General features: G+C 27.4%; 1 protein-coding gene across 1 annotated transcript in view; it reads left to right on the top strand.

The window, feature by feature from the left end:
- Positions 1-12,955, top strand: part of Nrx-1 (Neurexin 1) — a 265,980-nt gene that overhangs the window by 63,215 nt on the left and 189,810 nt on the right. The gene's annotated exons all lie outside the window — the stretch shown is intronic.

The following is a 12,955-nucleotide window of genomic DNA, read 5'->3' as shown; positions in this document are numbered from 1 at the left end:
CAAAATATTTTGATATAATATATAAAATCATATTCGCGTAATTCTCTGCCATAATAACATACAGTTGGACAAATATACTAACTATTGTATTTTGACGTCAAAACCTATGAAATACATTTTTCCTAAACTGTAGCAGAAACTTAAACGTGAACATATTGGTAATTATCGATGTATATTCTTTTAAAAATATGCGTATAAAATTTTATCTACATCAAAATAAAATTGTGCATAATTTTGAAAAAATTGTAAATTATAACAGATAAATTTTTTATTTAAAATATAAAATATGTGTTGATTAGTATACAAATATGAAAATGCTAAAATTCTTTTGAATAATATATAATACCCATATTCATTAGAATGAGAGAAGCAATAACTTTATTAAAGAATGTAACAAACATTATATGTATAACCTACTTATAAAAATGTACTATTATTATGGGGTTTTGAGTTATACATCAATAAAATTAAATTAATTATGTTTTTGGTTTTGATATTTTTCTTAAGACGTTAATAATCATAATTTATACAATAATACAAATAATTTATAATTTTAATTTTAATGCTACTTCTGAGAAAAAGGAATATGTTTTCTTTATTAATAATGTTTAACATAAATCAATTTGATAATCCATTTTATTATTCCAAATATTTTATGATACGAATTGTACAATTACTAAGAATATCAATACCAAAATAATGAAACTGAGTAGTTTATCATATACACTACCAAAAACTTATATACCCATAACATATATAACTTGAACTAACTCACATGAACAATTATTATACACACGTCGTTTGGTAGGTATATCAACTACAAACTAAAACTTTATCTACAACATTTTGTTTAAATATATGATATAATCTTATTAAGCTAATACTATTTTAATGAAATAATATCATGAATTACAACAAAATGTTTATATGTATGGAGTTTTAGAAAATCGAAAACTATGATAGTTTTTATTTTGAATTCAATAATAATGTTGATATTAGTTAGTTGTTTTACTAATTTTAATTTTATAGATTCTTATACTCTTATCAATTTATCAAAATTGTGATTGATAATATTTGATTTTCATTCATAAATTTACCTTTAAAATACACACATGTCATGCATGTAAAAGAAATTAATGATGTAGAGACATTATTTTATGATGGATGTATTTATTTAAAATGATAGTCCTTATTTAATATTGATAATTATTTAAATTCGTGTATATACCATTTAAGATATAATATATCATAATATAATGTATACAATAACTTTGCACCTAATTTACTGAAAAAAAATAATATAATAACATATAATAGATATAATACATATATTATTACATATTATATTATATATGATTTACAATATTGATCCGAATCGATAAGTAAAATGGTTTTTAAATGTGACTAATTTATTAACTGTGAAGTAACGTTCTTATATCGTATTTTTATAATAATTCAATAAATCTAAAACTTTCAACCTCACTTCGGTTATGTTTATAAGTTAAAACTATCGTTATTAAAGCCATAATAAATAGTATAGTAAAATATTTTTTTTTAAATAACAAATTATCAAAATGTTGTTTAATTGATACGATGTTATACATACTTTAGGCATTTTCGTTGACCATAACTTATTTTTAACTATGATGTTCGTTAATCAATGATAATATTTTCTCATTTTGTAAATAAAATGCTACATTGCTACACTTAACAATGAAATATGAATATCAAAGTTAAGATTAAATTGATTTTCAAATAAAAATAAATACATATAACTTTAATTTATTACGTAAAATATATAAGGTTTTATACCTATAAATTTATTTAGTGTAATTAGACCTATTTTTTAAAAACTCGTAACAATTTTGAAATCATTGACTATAATACTCGTAGGTATATCTTATTTAAATTTTAAATTAGATTTTTTTTTTATCATTATTGTTACACAGTTTATAATTTTGTATTGCTTATCATAAAAAAGTATGGATTTTATTTTCTGCTAACAGTATACTCGACTTCATGAAATGATTATTTATAATTTACGACACTCATGTTATGATTTAGTTTAGTTTTAATGAATCAAATAATTTCGTAAGCAAATTGGTTCAGCTAGTTTAAATATAACTCTTTTCACGAAAATAAACTACAAAATATGAAAAAAACATTGATTTTTAATATTGCCAATAATGTTCTGTAAAATTTATTTTAAAAAGTGGTAATAAAAACTGGAAAGCTTGTGTATTTGCCCACGGGTATATTTTCTATTTTCTACATACATTTTTCGGGGATAGTAGTTGGGGGCTATATAGCTATGGGAAAAATGTGCTCATGGTGTTATCTATTAATTAAAAAACTGCTCACTGGTTGAATACGTAGATCCAGATATAAACCATTAGAAAAATAAATTTTAAACTTAATGACAATTGTGACGGTTAAAAAGTTGCCACTTATTTCAGCAGAGTTTTACATTTTTATGTACTAAACATAAACATTCCCAGGATAAAAATTGTGTGAATTACTCCTTACTAAATCTTCTTCTTGTCTTCGGAAATCCCGTCAAAATGGGTTCAACCGTTTTTGATGATTAGCCTAGAAAAAATAATCATTTCAATTGATCTATCTTTATAGAAAATCTAAAAATCATGATTAAATAATTTTATAAAAATATTGATTTAATGTGAATACATCCAAAACATTATACCTAATAATTTTTTTTTTTTATAGCATCAAATATGTGTGTTTGATTTATATAAAGTATTTCATTGCTAATATTATGTACCTAGTTAATACGGTCAAATAAATGTAATATGAAAAATTCTCAAGTCCTTATGTTTTTATTTTTTAAATAATCCAATATCCTTACTTAAAATTTCCATGCTAAAACTTTGCATATTTTATGAAATTAATGCCATTTTTCTGTTTATCAAAGTATATAAAGTTTAAAAATTAGAAATAATATATTTTTTGTATGTACATAGTATACAAATTCAAAGAAAAAATCATAATATATAATACATTAAGTGCAATGAATATGATTTAACATGTGGTGGTTCAATGATGAATGTAAGAATAAAATGTTATACAAAATAGTAGTAATGCTTCATTTTTGACAAAGTATAACTTCAGTGGTTAACCTTGTTGAGGGATAAAACTGTTTCAACAAAATAAAACTGGTTTAAAATCAAAATAGTTGGTAGACTAAAAACGGTACAGATATTGTATAGAAGAATGGCGGAATATGACCATCTAGACCTGCAAATTCTATTCTCGTGTATTAGTAAGTTACTTCAGAATGTCGTTGACCTCTTCTATGGTTACAGAAAGTTTAAGTGGACAATATTAAAATTAATGTTAAATAATTTGAAACATAATCCATATGAGTTACTGTAAAGTGCTGTCACTTTGATCATTTCTAAAATTGTTTTTTAGTTCTATAGTCATTGTACAAATAACCAACTAAAATATATAACATTTGATTATTATTAATTATTCTACATTATGTCTTTATTTAATTATTTCCCAAACCAAATTTATTTTTACATTTTTATATTAGTTATAAATAAGATACGACCAAACTCACCCCACCTAACGGTATCGTATAATATGCTAATCCATCCGTCTCGTTCAATTTTCGTATATACAATTATTTATCATTGAATCTCAAATTACAATATATTCAAACATCCATTTTATTATAGCAACTTTTACAATAATTAAGATATTTAATGAAAACTATGCTATGTAGTAGAGCTATTTCCTTGATTTATTAAAAATATAATATTCTTAATAATTATTTCAAAAACAAAAGTTTTCAGTAAATAGTAAAATAACATTATTTTTATACTTCATATCCTCATGCAGGGCATCCATAGTAACTTTTCAGGACGGAGAACAATAAAAAAATTCTCAAATTTATGCTAAATAATGGTTTAATGTATTTTCAATCTATAAATATATAAACAAATTGTATTTATAAAATTGATAATTTTATGGTATATAATAATTAATCAAAATACATTTAGTATACATTAGTATACAAGGCCTATTCAATAAATGGCAAAAATATATTCAAATGTATAATTCGGTAACGGTGAATAAAAACTGCAAATTTCTTGGTTCATTCCAAAGGCATTAATGACATTTTGAATGAAACTACTTTTGTTCTAGTTCACTTTTTCAAGATTAACATTTATCATACACAAAAACCTATTTTATATCCTAAAAGTTAAAAACTTTATTTTATATTGTTAATATCATACTAATATTTATTAAATTATAAGTTAATGTAAATTTTAAAGGGAGGGACGAGTGCCTCATCTTACCCTCCCCCAACCAATATGCGCCCATGCATATGCTATTTTGAATACAAAAATCAAAATTAAGCGATTTGAACCATTAACTAACAATACATCAATGAATAGAACATACATTATTACAATAGCATATTTGAAGTTTCAATACATTTCGAATTAAATATGTTAATTACAAAATAATTTGTTCAGATGTTTTATGTATTTATACACCTTTAATCTAACTGTTATGCTTTTGTCTTTATTTAATTTGTAAGATATTAGGTCAGCAGGTTTACTATGTCTATATATTATATATAAATAAAGTGTGAAATTTTTTACTTCGTTATACTTATCAAGTTAAGTACGAAATTGATGCAGCGAATTTTTTTTTTTACGAACCATATCAAAAACATTCGTTTTGAACAGCTTTATTGGTACCGTTTTGACGTGTGGTGGTAAACAATATATTGTGCTATATACCTACATATATTTTAATATTCTGCTTAAACATTATATATACGTAATATATTCATGCACTTAAATTTGGTAGTCTGACGGCAGAAATATTTTTAAAATTATTAATTATTATTATTATAGTTGAAATAATTAATTGTAATGAACACAATACTACCGCCAACAGCGCATAATCCACTGCACTACGATAATTTTACGCTAAAATTTAACGATAAAGCGCGCGTACTGGGAATGCGTTTTGGAGTGTAGTCTGCTAATCGATTCATTGTCATTAATTAATATGCGTTAACAGACCAAAACGACGAATAAAAGGTATTAGACTAAAATATATTATCCATTTTAATGTCGCTTTCCGTCTGGATAGAAATATAATATCGGTAAAAAATCTAAAGAAACTAAGTAGTGCGTCCTTAAAATCTACACCGCGGACGCACTCCATCGAACATCAGTAAAAGGCGCACCGTATGGGCTCAAAAACCACCGTCCCGACACGCTTTGACCGTATTAGTACCTGACTACTGTAGTCTGCAGCTCTCGGTCTCCAATCGGCCTCTATACGACGGCTAGAAGCAGTCGGCCGACTAGACAGTAGACACGTGTCGAAGTGCGTTTTCCCGCCACGCTACAGTTTGCCGCTTAATTATTCTCGTATCCCGTATATTACCTGCGCCGCACATATTATATACGTGATTTTTGTCGCCACGACCCTCATCGTCATCTTGATAAAACTATATTTTTATTTTTCACTGTCGTAGTCGCCGCCATCACACGATATATAGGTATATATATTTTTATAACCGTTGTCGTAGTTTCTCTCGTCGAATACGCACGATATCCATTCCGTTTCCGTATTTTTGTTCGCAACAACACCGTTTAACCTCCCCAGCGTATATCATTATTATAAAATCATATACGTAAATAAATATAAGTAATTAATATATATTATATTCATATTATATATAATATATGTTTGCGTGTATACCTTGTGTCAAATATTAATTGCGATTTAATATTAACTAAATCCGCGAAGTAATTTAAAGAAATTATTTTATGAAATCATATCTTTCTTATTATATTATTAGATAATGTATATGTATCTATGTAAATTGTACAATCATTTAAATTATATTATGAATATAAATGTGAATAAATTAAAATGTTGTTAATGAAGAAAACCGAATTCTCAGCCTTAAAAATGCATTACATAATAAATCAATTGTGAGCTAATTGTCTCTTTCTTAAACACGATTAAGTGACAAATATTTAAAAATTTTAAATTTTGTTGGACTATAAAATTATTCATTTTGTTTTCATGAAACTCGTTATAATATTATTATAGATATTATGAGAAATTTATTGAGGACATTTTATACTACACTGCACTGCCGCAGCTCACAGTCATATCAGCTGTTTATCATAAATATTATTTACGCGTCACGTGCTCCCATATAAACTATCACTAACGTGAAGATGTTGTCTGAACGAATAAAAAAAATACTGTTTATCCATATCCATTGTTTTCTCATCTAAATACTTCTAACAACTAATTGTTAACGAGTGTAATTCAAAAAACGATTAATGCCATTAAGTAAAATAAAACAATACTTTATTATTTTGGGTCTAACAAAATATAATCAATACATTATACCATTTCAATAAAATAATGGTTTTCGAGTTATTATTTATCATTAATTTGACTATAATCAACATTCAACTAGCAATTTCTTTTATACCTATGTAAATAAATCGTACATAATATAAAGAGCTATAAATAAAAATAATTTGCTTACATTTATGTACAATTTCCATAAATATAAGATATATATCCATAAGATATACTATATCTATATCTTATTTGCAATAAAAATTAACAAGAAAAAAATAATCCTAGAACTATTATTTATATGGAATATATTTAAATATTTTCAGTAGTGAAGTATTACTTCTAAATCCTATTTCGTTCGGGATCACGAGTTAATTATTCAATTAATGTAGATGATTAGAAAGATGGGTTTAAACGCTAATGTGACATTCAATAAAATATGCAATTAATTATAAAGGTATTTTATAGTAATATATTACATAGTAATAATATTATGGTGATTTCAACGGGTTTCCCAGTAATATAGCAAATTATTATGTTCATTTATTACCCAATTAAAGTTGTTTAATTGAAATGAATGTATAAACGAATTGTTCTATGATTTGTTGCAGCATATACACAGCTTAATGCGTTTAATATTATACATGTAACACTAGGGTGTGATGAAAACAAACCATTTTCACTTTGGATGAAAATATTATTACGTAGATATATGACGGAAATAACGTCATGTATCGCGTACATAATATTATTATGGATTCGTTTTATTTTCAGCCTGTTTTTTCTTCTTTTAACGGAGTGAGACGTAAAGGAATTTTAGTTTTTGATCTTTATAGAAACCCTATACATATAAGTAGACAATAAAGTATAATGTGTAGGTTTTGTATACGCACAACCTGTATTCAATATCCTTCTAAGGATATTGGATTTGATAAATAAGTTAAAAAGGCAATTTATTTATTTGATATATGCACACTCGATGAAAGACTTGAGTCAAAGAGAAATTAACATATGCGATATAATTTTATTGTAATAATATAGTAGTATTATGCCACTAAATACAGAGTGCCGTTGAGCAGATTGTACAATGAATAATAACAACTTCTTAGCTATACTAAACCAAAACAAAAAACATACACATAAATTCCGAGAAGATTACGAACCTATCATTATATAATGCCATCGTTACATATAGTGTAACGAATATAATATAAATTATTATATTGGTTTATTATATTAGCATAGTATAATAGAGGTATTATAATAGAGGTGTACGGCGGAATAATTATTTTTTAATCTCGAAATCCAAACGGCTCAACCCGCCATCTCGTCCATCACAAAACCGAAGCTTCCAGTGATCTTTGGTGGCGATACTCAAAGAAACGGGTTGATTGCCACGCGATGAGTGGCATGAGATGAGATGTGTTTCGAAGGTTTTAATTAAAACGGAATCAAAGCCGTTGTAATGGAGGCGTCGTCGTCGTCGTCGCAGCCATAGTCGTATGCTCGTATAATGGTCGTCATCGTTCTCGTCGACGGCATTGGCGTCGGTGGTGGTGTGTCTGTCGGGGCGATGTATGCCGAGGAACGGCCGTGGCGTCGGCGGTGGCGCGGCAGTGGCAAGTGGTGTCGAGGCGATTCTCGCAAGTGGGTCGGTGGGCCGCTGGGGGGGGGGGAAGTGTTTTGGCGGGGTCGTGACGGTGGTGGAAGGGGTACACCGCCTGGAAAACTTTCGACCGTGTCTAACATTACGCGGCACGGTCCTAGTGATAGAGAAAAGAGGGGGTCAGGGTCCTCTTATCGATTCAATACTACACTTGGTGCGTGCGTGTGCGTGTGCGTGTGCGTGTGCGTGTGCGTGTGCGTGTGCGTGTGCGTGTGCGTATGCGTGTGTGTGAGTGCGCGTGTGCGTGTGTGCGTTGCCGGGCCCGCGGCATGTGCTTGTGTGCGCGAGCCTTTGAACTCGCTTCACGTAAACGTGTAATACCAACACACTCCAAGCGCGCCTTATAATACGCGCGCACGCACACATACGTGTGTGTGTAGTACACCAGTGCGTGTATGTATATACATATATAGGCTTTACGCACAATCGCGCGTGTGAGTATTAACGCCGAGGCGCCGTGAAATGGACGAATGATTTATTATTTTACGTGTTAAGGCAAGTATAATGTATATATGGAGTATACGTATAGGGCAGGTAGTAGGTAAACGCCGCCGTCGATTCATTCATTTATTATTATATACATTTCTTTTTTTTCCAGGTGCTAAAATATATATTATTGGAAAATAATAATAATAATAATAATAGTAACCGCAGCGATGTCATCAATTTTGTGTTCATGTATATTTTGACATACGTCGGTACCTGTGTAATGATAGTAATAATAATGTACATAAATACACCCATCACGTACGTGCAAAAAAAAGTTTATTTACGTGTGACCATCAAAAATAAAAACAATTTGTATCATTATTATAATATTACATCATCTATATAGTATTAATATTAATATTATTATTATTATTATTATTATCTAATTAAGTGTATATTATGCATTTATTTATTTATTTATTTACTTTTTGCTCAATATTATGAGTATACTGTTCTAAAATGAAATTGTCAACAGCGTTATTTGCTACACTTTAAAATGATTATTATTATCTTTATAAAAACTTTAACTTATAATACGACTAACGTTTTACGCGTTATAACTAATGAATTATTTATATATGTATTATATATATTATATTTTTTAAATAGCGTAAACGCTTAAAGTTTTATATCTTTTTCGACGTTTAAATCGACTCTTTAGGTCCTTCAAACAATTTTTAATCTCATTTAATCGTGGACCTCTGACCTAAATTCAAATAAAACTATATATAAGCCAATTAAGCCATCACAATCACATTCATGAAATTTCAATAAAATACAACTATTATTTATGGCAGGTAGCTAAATATCTGTATACAATTTTACTATAAGCATATTTTAACTATATACTATTACTATGTTATACAAATGGCATAAAATATTATTTTTATATTTAAATTATAAAAAACTAAATTTTTTTTTTGTTAAGTATTTATTAATTTAGATTTTATGTAAAAAATTGATCAATTGATATTCAACAATTGTGCTTAATTTATAATATAATCCCTACACAATTACACAATTAAAATCGTTAATACAATTTTTTAATTTCACTTAAATTTTAAAGCTTAATTAAAAAATAAAAATAAAGATTATTGTGAGTTTGAAAAACATTACGCTGAAAACTATTTTGTATTAAAAAAATATTCTACCCCATACATTACACCATAATTAAAAATTTCTTTGCTTTGCACACCTAACCATATTTATTTAATAAGTACACACGTAATGTTAACTTTAATTGTTTACATTTTTTTACTACTATAGAATAGTTTTTATATTCATCATATATCAGTTTCATAGTCACTTGAAATGCAAATATACAGTGTAAACTATTGAAAAATATTTGAAATTATTGATTGTGAAGTTATAACACGAATAGTATCGATTTGACTTTATGTAATTAAATATTTATTGCGTTAAATAATGATAATTTAAAAATAATAACACTACTGAAATCAGTAGTGGATCTGAAGATCATTTTAGGAGAGGGCGAATTGGACATTGGTATCATAGATTGATAAGTAATAACAAAGACGTTACTAAATACATATTTCCGATTTTCATATTAAAAAAAATACCTTTTTTGTATCATTTATGTATGAGTTTAATGTTATAACTATGACTTATGAATTTCAAGTTCATTTTATCATATGGCGCTATAATTTAAATAAAAAATTTCCTAGGGAGGGGTAATGACCACGTCACCCCCCTCTCAAATCAGCCACTAACTGGAATTGATTGTGAACGTTGGAAAAAATATTTTGAAATATTTTGAATAGAATGTGGAAAATACAAAATTAGAGTATTCAATTGATATATTTTCTAGTCTTGTGTGTTGTAAATTTATGACAATAGTTAGAATAGGTATATAATGATGATCCGTAATCGTTTTAAATAGGCACTGATGTTTGATTCCAAGTAAAAACATTTTAAGTTGCGCCATCATATTATTTTATTACTTTATATGTCGAAGTGCTGCTAAAAAGCCTAAAAATACATTATTGTCAAAAGTTATTCACAATCAATTGAAGTGGTTTATTAAAGGAAATTAAAAAATTAAGTGCAATCATTTACCGTTAGGAATAGTGAAATGTAGCATTCAATTTTGTTTTTATTTTGCAACTATGATGACAAAATAACATAGATATTCTATACTTGCCGCCTACTAGGCACTTAGTTAATGGACCGAAAAATTAAAGAACACCGAAGGATATGCAATTACACCCTTATATAGTTATACGTATGATAAGTTTATGGCCAATGAAGATATGAGCAAATTAAGTGAAGTGTTAATTTCCCGAAACCCACGCATAGTTTAAAGCGATCTGATATGGAATATAATACGATCAAATAAATAAGGGAAGTTAAAATCCCAAAATGCCAATCTATAATACTATAGTCTATGGATTCTATACCAATATAACGCTATAATAATATAAAGTTAATAATATATCGTTCGGATAATACATGATTAATGTTACATAGTTAAATATGATTATAATCAAACGGTGAAAATGTAAATTATATACATTGCGTAAATTAATGATATATAACTATTTAATAATCCGTTCTTCCATAATATACACCGTAGTTTCACTGTCACAATACGCTCATAAAATTATTATAAATTCAACGTTATGATTTCTTTAAATAATATTATTGACTTATTGTAATACATTTAAACAGGACACAAAAGCATTTTGATTTAAAACGATTACCTACTTAATTTAGCTAAGTTAAATTGATTTCATATTGTTTATTAAGGAGGCTAGTCTAAGCGATAATATTGTAATGGGAAATTAGTTTTCAAATCAGTTTTGTAAATCGATTTCAGGAAAAATGATTACTGTCAGTTAAAAACTATGCAGATTTTTAAAATTAGTTTGATGAATCAATTTTTGGAAACATATTTTTTTAAATAAATTGGTGAAAGTTAATTTCAAAATACATTTTTGAAACTAAATTTCAAACTATATGTATGCTAACATAAATGATTTATTACAAATTTAATTTAAAATATCTACTTACTTTTGGAGAAAAAAAGTTTATGTTGATTTTTGGAAATGTTTTTAATTTATATTGGAGAACTGTAAATAAGCTAAAAGTATTTAATTACTGATAATTGTATATTAAAATGAACACGTACTACAATGAATCCACTTATTCACAACAATAATTCCACATTCCACCAATAATACAATAACAGTGTGCGAAATGTTTTGATGGAATTTTTATTATGATCTATATTTGATAAAATTAAATAAAATTTCTGGAAATACAGATGTTTGTTTGAATTTGTATTTATTACATTGACAATATTATTATGTGGCATACCACATACCCACTTAATGATTTTTTCTCTGAAATGATTTGATAAATCTATTAGGTTGAAATCAAATTTTCAAATAGGTGAAAACGTATAGGTTTCAAAACTGGTTTACCAAATTATTTTATTAATTGTTGTATCACAGTGGTTCCCAACCTTATTTATTCTACGCCCCCTTTGTAGATTTTCAAAAATTTCGCGCCCCCCCACATATAAATTGAAAAAATTATAATTTTTTTGTTTATTTTACATTTTTATTGACGGGTTTTTATTTTTTGCTAGGCTTACAAAACCCGATCTTGACCCTAGCATTGCAGGTGCACCAGTCTTTATTAATTTTTCATTTTTTCTCTTCATTTTAAATATAATACAATTTGATAAATAAAAATTTTACTTTGTGATGACTGCTTGCGCCTCCCCAGCGATGTGTATACGCCCCCAAGGGGGGCGCGCCCTCCAGGTTGGGAACCGCTGTTGTATCACCACATCAACGTGTTTCTTATCATATTATTTTTTATTTTATTAACATTTTTACTTACACGAACATAAAAGAACTTTTATAAAGAAACTTTTTTCCACTTGCGTGTTCGTGTGCAAATATTTCAGTGATATTATGGCCAGATGATCTTGACTACAGCATATAATGGTTAAATTATAAGTAATTATATGTAATTTAACTTTTTTATTTCTTGATTTATTTTATTTTATTTCTGAAAGAAAGAAACAAAAATTATTTAAAATTATATTAGTTTATCTGTTAATTGCTACACATAACACTGCAATATTAAAATGTACACATTTATGGTAAACTGCAAGTATTTCAATTTCATTTTTAACATTTTATTTCTTAGTTAAAATACTAAAACACAAGTAACCGTTACAGATTTATACTCCCCTGTTCTGTCCGCTTCTGTTTAGTATTTTTCATTGATGCTGTACAATCTACTTCTTTCTTGGGGCTACAAACGAATAAAACTTCTTTATTTACAAAATGTACAATGGAAATCGAACATTTCGGCACGGCTGTTTCGGCGCGAAGACATATACGAGTAGGCACTGGGCTTTTCGGCGCGTGGATATCTTGGCGCCGCAGGTATATTAAT

The sequence above is a fragment of the Diuraphis noxia genome, unplaced genomic scaffold, assembly GCF_037042655.1.
Source record: "Diuraphis noxia isolate RWA-SAM2 unplaced genomic scaffold, SU_Dnox_SAM2 contig0001, whole genome shotgun sequence".
Taxonomy (NCBI): Eukaryota; Metazoa; Arthropoda; class Insecta; order Hemiptera; family Aphididae; genus Diuraphis; species Diuraphis noxia.
The sequence above is the reverse complement of the archived record's forward strand: the minus strand, read 5'-3'. Positions and strand labels throughout refer to the sequence as shown.